Raw genomic sequence first — 11,801 nt, 5'->3', positions numbered from 1 at the left:
TGGTTGGTCAAAAATAAATATGAATAAATCTATGAACATGAACGAATCATCACGCACTTTGTAAATCTAGATTATTACCGAAAAATATAATTCACATAAGATAGATATTTTAAATATGTCTACAGTTCATTTCTAAAAATATATCTCTTAATAAATCAATTATTAAAGATACTATTCAACAACACGCTACATGTGTAAAAATAAGAAATGCTACAAATAGAATAGAGGGGCAGAGAGACAGAGAGAAAAAATATTGCTTTATATATTAATAATGAAACCACATAAAACTCTGATTATAATTCAAAATAGATAATCTTGTCTTTTAACCAGCGGTTAAAAGCCCAAACATCTTCAAACAATTACTCATTTTATTTATCAGTTGGGCCATCCTCCACCATTTAAAATATGTATCATTTAAGAGCAGCCAGAAATATACTTGATCACTTTTATATAATTTCAAACCAAAACTACATCAACAAATAGTTAATAATATATCACCTTTATCATATGATTATACAGTGTCAAGAGTTGGTGTAGAACAATAGCAAAATTTGCTTCTTCTGTTTTTGTTTCTTTGATTATTGCTTATATTTCTCAAGGATGCTCTTCTCGTAATAAAAGATTAAAAAGTCTTTTATTGAGAAAAATTAATCAGATTAAAAAATTTGGAATCTTTGGGCTTCTTTAAACAACAAATTTTCAACTGTCATCGTGAGATCTTATATGTACATGAAATGTAAAATCAAATATGAAACCATGATAGAATCGAAAAGAAATCAACTTCTGAATAACTTATTCGGTAATATGGAGGCATTTGGAAATCAAGAGTGAGGATTATAAATATTTACATGAGCAGATATAATAAACATGTCATCAAAATGCAGTCAACACGACATATCCTTTACAACATATCATACAAATCTTGAGCCAAAAAGGCTTCATCCATCTATATACAAAAGCAGTGGTCTAAACAATATATAGAAAAATGCTACATAATACAACAGTAAACATGGCACTCTAGTACATTTGGAGCTATTTCATAAATAAGACAATATAGTTACATCAAATTATATGACATTTGGAATGAGGAAAGTTAAACGATACCCCAGATCTAAACATCATAGAGGCATGCCACATTCTCTATTCAATATGTGATAATATATGATACATCACAACATTCATGTTATGAAATCAAATCATCATTCTGATGTTGAATTCAAATTTAAAAAATAACATTGTCATTCCATTTATATACCATTAGAATATGGGAAAATGATTGTTCGTGGTTACTTAACATAAACAAATAATCACATTGTTAACATGCTGCTCAATCATCTTCTCCGTGGTCATGAAATTAAATATTACAGACCAGCTGTGGTTACCATCTGGCATTCGAACGGAAAACTTGATAACTACAGATAAGAAGCAACATTAACAAACAATAATTTTGGACCATTTTATAATTTATTATCTTATTTTTCACATGGAAAAATGACTGGGTATACATTAACTCGATTCGCTAATATAAGTCATTAAGTCATGAATTCTTTATCATAATTGTTCAATAAATGACTTTATAGGTTTTGTTAAAAAAAAAAATATAAAAGGAAAAGAAAAAGCATAATGAATAATACAATTTATAGTTACACAAACAGTGAATCTCTTGAAGACAGAAATCTTCCAAATTTGGGTCTCGGATATTTTCTGGATTGATCAATAATTTGTAACAAATTATTTTTTAAACAACAATCTTTCTTTTTCCATTTCATTTGAATGATATGGATTTTATATGAAATATTAAATTATACAATCAAACTAGAAAATATTATATTGTAGATCAATCATAAAAGATTTAATAATTAATCAACGATGCAGAAATGTTTTAACACAGATTTTCTATTTTGTCTATAAAAAATATTCTTTTTTAGCTTAAAAATCTTGTAGCAGACCAATCGATAATTTTTCATGGTTGAACTTGTGGATATGAAGGTTTTCTCATCAAATTTTCTATATTTGAAATGGAATCAAAACAGATAAGAGGGGACGAGTATGTGAGGGTAAAGAAGCCAGGACATATTACATACATTAGGTAAATTTGAAGTGTTTGCGGTAAGTTTTTAAAAGCATGAATGGCAACATTTTAAGCAAAATTATGAAGTTCCCAAATTGTGAATGGGATGTGATAGATATAGTCCCCCTTTAAGGTAAGACTAAAATATGAGTATTATATCCAATCATCAAATTACAGCGTATTTCCTACATAAGAGGTAGATTACAAGTTATATACAATATGAGCAAAAAAAACAAAAAACAACACAATCTTCTTCTCAAACGTCTTGAAATTATTTTATGGCGTGTCTGGTGCAGCGTTTGATTGGTTTAGGTCATATTTGTTTAATCGTAAACAGTTTAATTACGGTGGATGAATATAGATCGGAGGAAATCTTTCTTGATTGTGGGGTTCCCCAGGTTCAGTATTTGGGACCCGTTCTTTTTGTTTTGTACGTCGGCCCTCTGTCTAAAATCATCAGAAGTTTTGGTCTGTCTTACCTCAATACGCTGATGATACGCAATTGTACTGCGTTTCCAATATGAGAAATTTTACAAGAAGTATCAGCCAATAGTAAAAATTTGAAATCCAAAGTGTTAAAGAAAGGGAAATGAATGAGAACAGACTGAAACTGAATGATGATAAGACGGGGGTGCTGTATGGGGAACAGAAGTGGAAAGTGAAACAGATTTGAAGTTGGGGGATGCCTCTATTCAAATTGTTGACAAAGTGAAAAACCTTTGGCACATTTTAGACTCGGGGACTGTCGATGGAGCATCAGGTTAATAATTTGGTTAGATCTCTCTTTTTCCAACATAAAAAGATTGCTTCCTTTAGACGGTTCATATCTGAGGATGTGACCAAGCACCTGGTTGTGTCCTCGTACTATCGAAATTGGATTATTGTAATGCTCTGTTGTTTGGCGTTTCGCAATCAATCTGAAACGTCTTTTAGATTGTCCAAAACAGCGCTGCCAGACTAGTATTTATGAAGCGTAGGTGCGACTCTGCCGGACCTCTACTTCATGACCTGCATTGGCTGCCTGTTGAGAAAAGAATTAAATTCAAAGCTTGTGTTTTAGTGTATCGTGTCTTGAAGGTACTGCCCCTTCTACCTTTCAGAACTAATTGAAAGATATTCAAAACCCCCCCCCTTACGTTCGGCCAGTGATTCCACAAAACTAGTTGTCCCTCGAATTCGGAAAATTTCTGGAATGAGATCCTTTTCTCATTTCGGACCCTCTATTTGGAACGCCTACCGCAGAGCATTCGTGAAAAAGAATCTTTGTCTATTTTTAAACGTTCGCTTTAAAACATATTTGTTTCGATTTTAGTAGATGGTATGAGAAGCAAGATAGTTTTGGTTTGTGTTGTGTGTTGTGTTGTGGGTGTATGTGTGTGGTGTGTGTGTGTGTTGCTTGTGTGTGTGAATGAGTATGTTTCAGCCAAATAATTTGTAATTTAAGCGCTTAGAGTTGGTGTCTCGGAGTTATAGCGCTATTAAGTTTTTAGCATTTTTATTATTATTTATATTCTGTACATGAAAATATATGGGGAAGGACATTCAAGATAAAATAGACGAAATTCCATGTAGAACGTTAACAAGACTATTGGCTACAAACCAAACAAAAAAAAAAAAAAAAAGAAAATGAAAAACAATCCAGACCCAAAAAAAAACTTACAACAAAAAAATTAAATATAAATAAAATAAAATATTAAAAAAAATAAATTATGCAAAGAAGAAAAGACAGAAAAATTAAATGGGGAATAACAACATATCTTTATATAAAAATTTTTCAACTGTTCAAAAGTTAAAAAAGTATTTCCATGATTTATTTCAGCACAAGATAATGCCACTTTTTCTTGATTAAGAATCTTCAAACTGGACATCTGCATTTAGTCTGTGTCTAAAAACAATATCAACTTCTTCTTTTTTTTTTTTTTAATCTTCTTGTAACATTAAGTCCCATAAGTCCACAAACCCAAATCTTGGGCGATTAAAATACTAAATAGGAAAAATAAAGGTAAAATGAAGGACCCTTCCAATTATAAACAAAACAAAACATGACGTTTTCGGGTGAAGATCTTTTGTCAGCAAATAATGAGGGAGAAAAAAAATAACAAATTAGAAAAAACAAAATGTACAAAAAAAAAAGTTTTTAATAATAATAATAACCTAATAATAATAATAATAATAAATAATGAAAAATAATAATAATAATAGTAATAATTGTAATAAATAGTAATAATAATAACAATGATACTATAGTAAAATAATAATAATAATAATAATAATAATAATAATAATTATTAATAATAATAATAATAATAGCATAACAATAATAACAAAAACAAAAATAACAATCTGAAACGCAGTTGAAGAATGAACAATGAAATCAGTTTCAGAATATCTTGTTTTTTTGTGACTGTCCATCAAATTTTTCAAAATGACATTGATCATGGAAGATATTTTTTAAAAGCGCGGTCAAAATTTCAAAATATCATAAAATCAATGACAATCAACGAAATTTAGAATGTAGTTGTTGAAGTTAATCATAAATAACAAATAACATATAAAAAATTAAAATCTATTAAAACAAAAAAACAAAGACCAGACAGCATGGAATAGTCAGAACATGATCTTGATTAAGGTGTCGACATTTAAGAATCATGACTATTTATCGCTTTGCTTCAGACATTATAAATACTTTGTAACATAATATTGTGATTCCAGACTTATTAAGCTGTTGGATTATTACAAACTTCTAATCCCTTGATTAAAAAGATATAAAGCAAAAGATAAACTTTTTTTTTTAATATGACAAATAAATGAGGGCAAGGAAGGAGGGGGGGGGGGGGGGGGTGAAAAGAAATAAAGATTATGAACAAAAGCTGTCAATACGGAATTGATGCGCAAAGTGAATTACAGTGAGTTTATCCTGTAGGAACAGAAGATCAAAATTGTATCAAAATAAAATCAGCAACAAAAAATCACATACAACAAGAAAAATAATGACCCAAAAGAAGCTCAACAAATTGGTCTTGTGATCAATCTATGGACTTGAACTTTCCATGACTGCACTTTAATATCTGTACTTTAAAACATTTCTGCGCTGGTGACAACTGAGTAAAAGCAGCAATTGTCATAATGTGAATTTTTGACAAATAAAATCTGATATTGTTGATGTGTTATCCAGATTGATTTACTTTTATTGTAATACGCATTTTGGCAGAAACAATGAACACATCCCAAAGAGATTGATTTACTTAAAGATAATTATACCTGATTATTGAACCCTGTTCAATCATTTTTTCTTCTAACAATATGGGACCACCTAAACAAGGCAAAGCTTTTCTTGAAAGAAATCTTGATTCACTTTTAAATGCCCTCTAAGGAGCTCCGTTTTATATTCAGTGGACATAAGCATTTGATTATCACTGTCCTGTAAGTTGTCGCTGCAAAGATGAGTTAACAAAAGTTGAATTAAAAGAGGAAAAGAAAAAATTGGAAGAGAATAACCATTGTCTATTTTCGTTCTTGGAAAAAAAAAAAGCAACTTTATAACTTTATACAGTGATTCAACATAAAGAGGATCCAAAATCCACAACGAAATCTGAGCATTATGACATAACTGATGTGTGAAATTTGTATACGTTGGCTCCTGTCAATATTCGTAACAACGTCTCGACTTTGGGTCTATTTCCGTTTTAATGTACTTTGTAAAATATATTGAAAATCATAGTAGTCAACTTCTAATTACTGGAAAATGAATTTTTAAAAACAACAAAACACAAATATAATCTACCCCTACCTTATCAATGACAGGCTACTCAAACATTGTTTTTTATTTCACTTGTGCACTATGATATTGTACTGAGTAACAGATATTGGACAACATGATCATTAGCTATTGGCACTTCGACTTATATAAATATGAAATGATTCTACATATTTACATCAACATTTTCTTATGCAAGTCATTTCTCAAAAACAGCTAATACGTCATACATCAGTGACCAAAATAAGTATAATAATGGTGAGGACAACAGTGGCATGGTGGCTCAAATAATTATAATCTAAACCACAGAAATAAAAATGAATCACTAGAGCATTGTGAAAAAAAATAAAAAAATAGACTCATGTGTGCATGTCAGAATTTGATTGGGTCTTTTTTCTTTAGTTTGAAGAAGTCTAGAACTAGGAAAAATATACAAGAACTGAAACAACATCTCAAAAAGCGTTTAAAAGTGATCAATGCATTTTCGGATTCAAGGAAAAAAAGAAAAAAAGAAAAAGAAATGAAATAGGTATGGTATGATCCAGTGCAAACCAATCTATTCATTCATAAAATCGGCAGTGTTAATGGGGAAGAAAACATTAGGCCGTGGGTTATGCATGAATGGAAATAAATGGATTCAATATTGCTCATTGGGTATGAGATTAAAGCTTTAAATGCTCATCATCAACATGGAATGGAAGGACACTGAGTTCTTTCTAAAATCAACAACAGATATGGAAGGAAGTACCAATCATTCTATACACATTATAAAACAACATTGATAATGGAGTCTATACCCTAGTATTGCACAAAAAGAACAAATCACAAAGTAACAATGGTACCATATCAATATTGCCATCTACTATAAGCAGAGCAGTGTCAGATTTAAAAATTGATATCATTCACAAAATGCTTGCATTCATAAGCACCACTATCTATTCATTGACCGATTTTATCTCCTTCAAAAGGAATGAGGATTGAATTCACCTTGACTGTTTAATGCATTCCTGCCTGTTCATAAAGAACCAAACAGTCCTTAGCACAATTCTTGGCAGAATTGTAATCTAAATGGATTAATCAAATTGATTCATCTAAACCAGAGTCTTTTTTTTTAATCAACAACTCAACGTTTTTTTAGATTTCTGTTTAGTCAAATTTTTCTGACCATTGCCAAAACCAACTTGATGAGATTCTTTAAGGAGATTATTAAAGTCAGACCAAGGAAAAAATACTTCTTTAAAGTTGAGCAAAATACCTCGATTATAGAAAGTACCCAAATTTTTTATCAAAGCAGTTTTTATATCTTCTCCATTCACCTGTTTTATATTTCCATTGGTTCTTGCTTGCTTATCAGAATCATTGCAGACAAACTCTTCTGTGTGGGTTGCTCATAGTGTTCTCATTTGTTTCACGATCTTTTTCCAATTTATCATTGACTTTGTCTTGGACTTTTCCTGATTGGAAGACTCAGCCCATATTTCTGCCATCTTGTACCTTTCATTGGTAGTTTGGTTATTACAAACCAGAAGAGATGATAAATTGTAAACAGTCCAAGGAGTAAGGTAAGCATCAGGAGAGATGCCACCAGGAACACACATCGAGGATGTTGCATGAAGAGGTGCTGAGATGTAAATGTAGTTTAACATTACATTTGTATAAAGCAATATCACACAGCAATTATAACAAAAGACATAATTACCTGTCTTCTTGGAAAACTTCACAAGATTCCAGCCTATTCTGTCTCAACACCATAAAAACACCAAGCATTTAACATAGGCATGACTTAATCGTAATAACTAAAAGGGTAGGCTGAAAAGTCTCAACCTCTAATGGTATTTTGAAAACTATAAAAAAAAAAGATGTAAATTAACAAAGGTATCTAAACAAATCTTGGATCAATACCTTTCCGTTCATTATTCTAAATTTCAACACAGTCAACAGTCATATCCATACAGAGCTGTCAACAACACATCGGTTATTGCATCGTGTTGAAGAATTCATGCGACGTGCTTCGACGACAGCGAGGCACCACCGCCTGCACTCGCATTCCTGCCAAAAATTGTCCCCTTTGAGGTGCCTCTTTAGATTTGGAAAAAGTTGATGAGACGGTAAAGTGGGTGTTTTATGACTTCATGAAAACTTATCCTTTCAGTGTGATCATCCCTGTTTGCATTTGTGTGTTGCCATCTTGTAAGGTCAAGCTCGCTTTCATCATGGCTGAAGTTTTCTTAAAGTACATATATAATGATCAGAGTGTTATTGTTGTTTCATTGTCCAAGAGTTCCAAATGAATAATATCCTCATAATCTAAGAACACAATCATTAGCAGTTTTCAGGCAGAATTTAATTTCTTTGGAACTGGTGACCCTTTATGTCTTACTGTATTGACTGCTGTTTTGTTTCTGGATCATAGTGATGTACACCTGACTCATCTCTTGTACAATTTTCTAAGAAATGCATCACCTATTTGTTCATAGCTGTCAGGTATTGTTGAATAAACATGATTGAGCTTCTTTTATTGGATGTGTGAGCATTCTCCATACCCAATGGGCAAATACCTTTCTGTAATCCAGGATTTCTAATCTCAAGCCTTGGTGTAAAGCCTGATTATTTTTATCCATGATTGGCTTGGATGAGTTCCTTCCAGCCTGGTTGTTAATGTTAGTGGCAGCATCAGTTCCAGTAAAACATTAGATCCACCTTGAACAGTTCAATGACAACACATGAGTCATCATAAACAGTCTTCAGCAGTTCATGAATGTGTATTGACAGATGCTTATCTCTCTATAGGAAGTTTGATGCATAATTCCTTTGATTGACACTTTGGAATAGGGGCTCTTCCAAATAAGATAATTTAAACACTATGAAATAGCAGCTAAACAAAATTTTAGTGACATAACTTAGCTTGAATCTTGAGCTTTAATAACTAGCGCAATATACCACTAAACATGCTCAAAGCGCTTTACAAAGGGTCCCTAGCCAACAGCAACACTTAACTGAGAACGAGACATGATGCCTGTTAGGCGATATTACAATTATTTTCGGACAGAGACAATGCTGTTAACGACCAGGTACTCATTTTACACACTAAGTATGGTGAGAAAATGTGAATAAAGAGTCTTTTCCAAGGACTCAACTATGCGCCAAGCGAGGCTTGAACCGAGGACCCTCGGATCCGAAAGCGGGTGTCATTACCAATAGACCACATAGCTGCAGGGAGGCTATTTTTCTAATTTCACAATTGGCAATAGAGTATTTTACATAGATCTTGTGATTCAAATTCTTTCTTTTTTTAATAAAGAAGGTATCATTTAACCTTATTGCAGAAAAGTCAATCTGATAGCTTTTATTTCTTCTTTTATTATCTGTAAAATGCTTTATTTATAGATATTATGTGGTTATTAGTTAATACTCCTAATTAAACTCTCTTGAGACTGGCTTTTCATTTTTGCCCTACAACCGTTGAAGATGGGATTTAAAGGGAATATAGAAACCATATTATTTAAAAAGTTCTTGTCCCATCTTAATGTAATATATCATAGTTTAATATATAATGTTATGGATAAAAAGCATGTTGTCACGTATTATTTTTCATGAAAATTTTGATCTTTTGCAAATACTAACAAGAACAATATTCAATTTTGGGTGTCAATTATTAATTAAAATGAATTAGAATACACAAAATATCAAAATTTATTTTTAAAATCATCATTCTTTACCAAAGTTTCAAACACAAGATATTTCTAAGTCACTACCTATTGTTGATAACAGTAAACCCTTATCCATTTATTTCTCAATTTTTATCACTGTTTTGGCTTAAGCTGGTTCAACAGTACTGACTCAACTGAGAGTCCACACAGCGCTCGTCCTGGTTATTTTCAAATTTTACTCTTCAAAAGATCAAAAAGGTTGTTTTGAGACATTTCGAAGTCATTTTAGTGAAATATTCAAATTTGGGATCAGAGTAGTTAAAACAAAATTTTTGGGTAATTGGTAAAATGTCGTAAATTCTAATATTTTGTGAAAATCTCCTGCTAAAAATCTCAAAAAACACAAAAAGTAATCACCATCCACTATCTATATAACCTCACACCGTTCACGTAGATATATTTTAAACACGCCACAGTATGACGTTCCATCCCATTTGCGTTGAAGCTAGTAATTGCAACGCTGAATTATCAGATTACCCATTTAATTGGAATGATCTGTGGGGTGACAGAATTTTTCATTACAATTTCTACTGGTAATCAGAATGCGTGCAATTTAATTGAAACAATTTTCGACTTCAAAATTTTGTTGAGAATTATCTTTCTTTCTAATAATTGAAAACTATAAATATCCCTTTTAAACATTAACAATAATAGAAATTAATCCCAGGGTTTCAAATGAAAAAATAGGTCCATTAATAAAAAATGGCACCAAACCATTTTATTTTAAATCTTCAATGGCTTGTTATTGCAAAAGGGACCACAGCCCATCACTGCAAATGTTCAATTACAGTCCTATCAAAACAGAGAACAATCACAAATCACTTTGATGAGCTGTGTTTGTGTTGTGTTTTTGGAAATAGTTGTATTTATTGTGATGCATTGGGTCTATGTATAGCATATCTAATTTATTGTTTTATATGTGGTTTGGAGAAAAATGATGGATGCATTTGGGTCGTTAATGGCAACAACAAGGGATACATTGCGGCGGTTTTTCATCGTTTCATTCAAGTGACTGGAGGGAGAACATGACACATCTCGGGTCTCTGGATTTGAATCCGGTTGCAAATCTTGCAGCTGCTCTTTGTAATTTTTTAATCTTTTCTATGTCCTTTTTGTGTGTAGGGGTCCCACACAGCGCTGGCATATTCTATTTTTGATAAGCACTGGTGTACTCCTGGGCTTTAAATCCCGTGGGCATTGGTTTATGTTCCTTTTTGGAACAAACCCCAGCATTTCTATTGCCTTTGCTGTTATTGTTCTATTGGGGTTTTCCACTTTCTTTTTCTTTTGAGATGGACTCTCATGTAAATTTTTTGGAATCGACATGTTGTAAAGGAGGATCATGCATTGTATAATTGTGGGGTAAAAGGCTCTTTCTTGTCTTGATTTTGACATGACATAGCATTTCAATGGATGGAACTTCATGTGCCATATATCTGACCACATCTGGAGGGAACGAAGATCTTTCTGGAGCTCATGTGCATCTGTGCTACTATCTATTGTCCTGAAAAGAAGGTTATCATTGCAAACAGTAGAAGCTTTGTTTGTGGAGATAATCCTCGCTTGAAGGTTTCTAAATCTGTGGTGTTGGAAAGAGCATTCCGTCTTTGAGAGTGCAGAGTGCAAATGAATATTTGAAGATGATTGAGTTGCAGGTTGGTGTTTAATTTTTTTTCTGAGTGGGTTTTTGTTACATGCGTGAATTTCTTTGTCTAGTAGTTCTGGTGTGATGGCCATTATAGTAAAGACTGAAAATTCTATTTAGAAGTATTAAAAAATCATTCTCATTTTGAAAACCTGAAATTAATCTGTTTTTGTGTCAACTAATAGGAAAATGAGTAACTCTTTTCCATCTAATATCAAGATTTTACTACATTGTCATTTTTTAAAATATTTTCTTTTCAGGGTTTGATTACAATTGACCATAAGGGAAATTTAAAAAAAGAAATCAGATTATTTGGCTCCCAGCCACCAGATGTGACGACACAGGTATGGCTTCCCAGAAGTGGAGACAATTTTTGCACTTGGAAAATGTGATTTTAGATCTTTGTTCTTTTGGTTTTCGTTTTGGATAATCTTTAATTGATCAAAAATTGACAAAACATATATAAAACATATATACATACATACATACATACATACATACATACATGATATCATCATGTTACCAATCACATAGTAAATTTTGAAGAGGGAGCTAAATTAAAAAAAATAAAATAAAAGCGCCATGAAAACCACTAATTATACCTGTATTAGTATGGGT

The 11,801-nt window shown here is 31.9% G+C and overlaps 1 pseudogene across 1 annotated transcript; it reads right to left on the bottom strand.

Annotated features, from left to right (window-relative positions):
• Window positions 1-4,699: 4,699 nt before the first annotated feature.
• LOC144961192 (palmitoyltransferase ZDHHC4-like) lies at window positions 4,700-11,794 on the bottom strand (annotated as a pseudogene). The gene is made up of 3 exons (XR_013643083.1): window positions 11,786-11,794; window positions 7,241-7,449; window positions 4,700-7,144 (listed from the first exon to the last, which is right to left on the bottom strand). The product of XR_013643083.1 is annotated as a palmitoyltransferase ZDHHC4-like (transcript).
• Between the last annotated feature and the right edge of the window lie 7 nt (window positions 11,795-11,801).

The sequence above is a fragment of the Berghia stephanieae genome, unplaced genomic scaffold, assembly GCF_034508935.2.
Source record: "Berghia stephanieae isolate SIO BIC M18660-M18661 unplaced genomic scaffold, UCSD_Bste_1.3 scaffold1696, whole genome shotgun sequence".
In the NCBI taxonomy this organism is placed as follows: Eukaryota; Metazoa; Mollusca; class Gastropoda; order Nudibranchia; family Aeolidiidae; genus Berghia; species Berghia stephanieae.
Note: the sequence above shows the minus strand (reverse complement) of the source record. Positions and strands in the feature narration are given on the sequence as shown.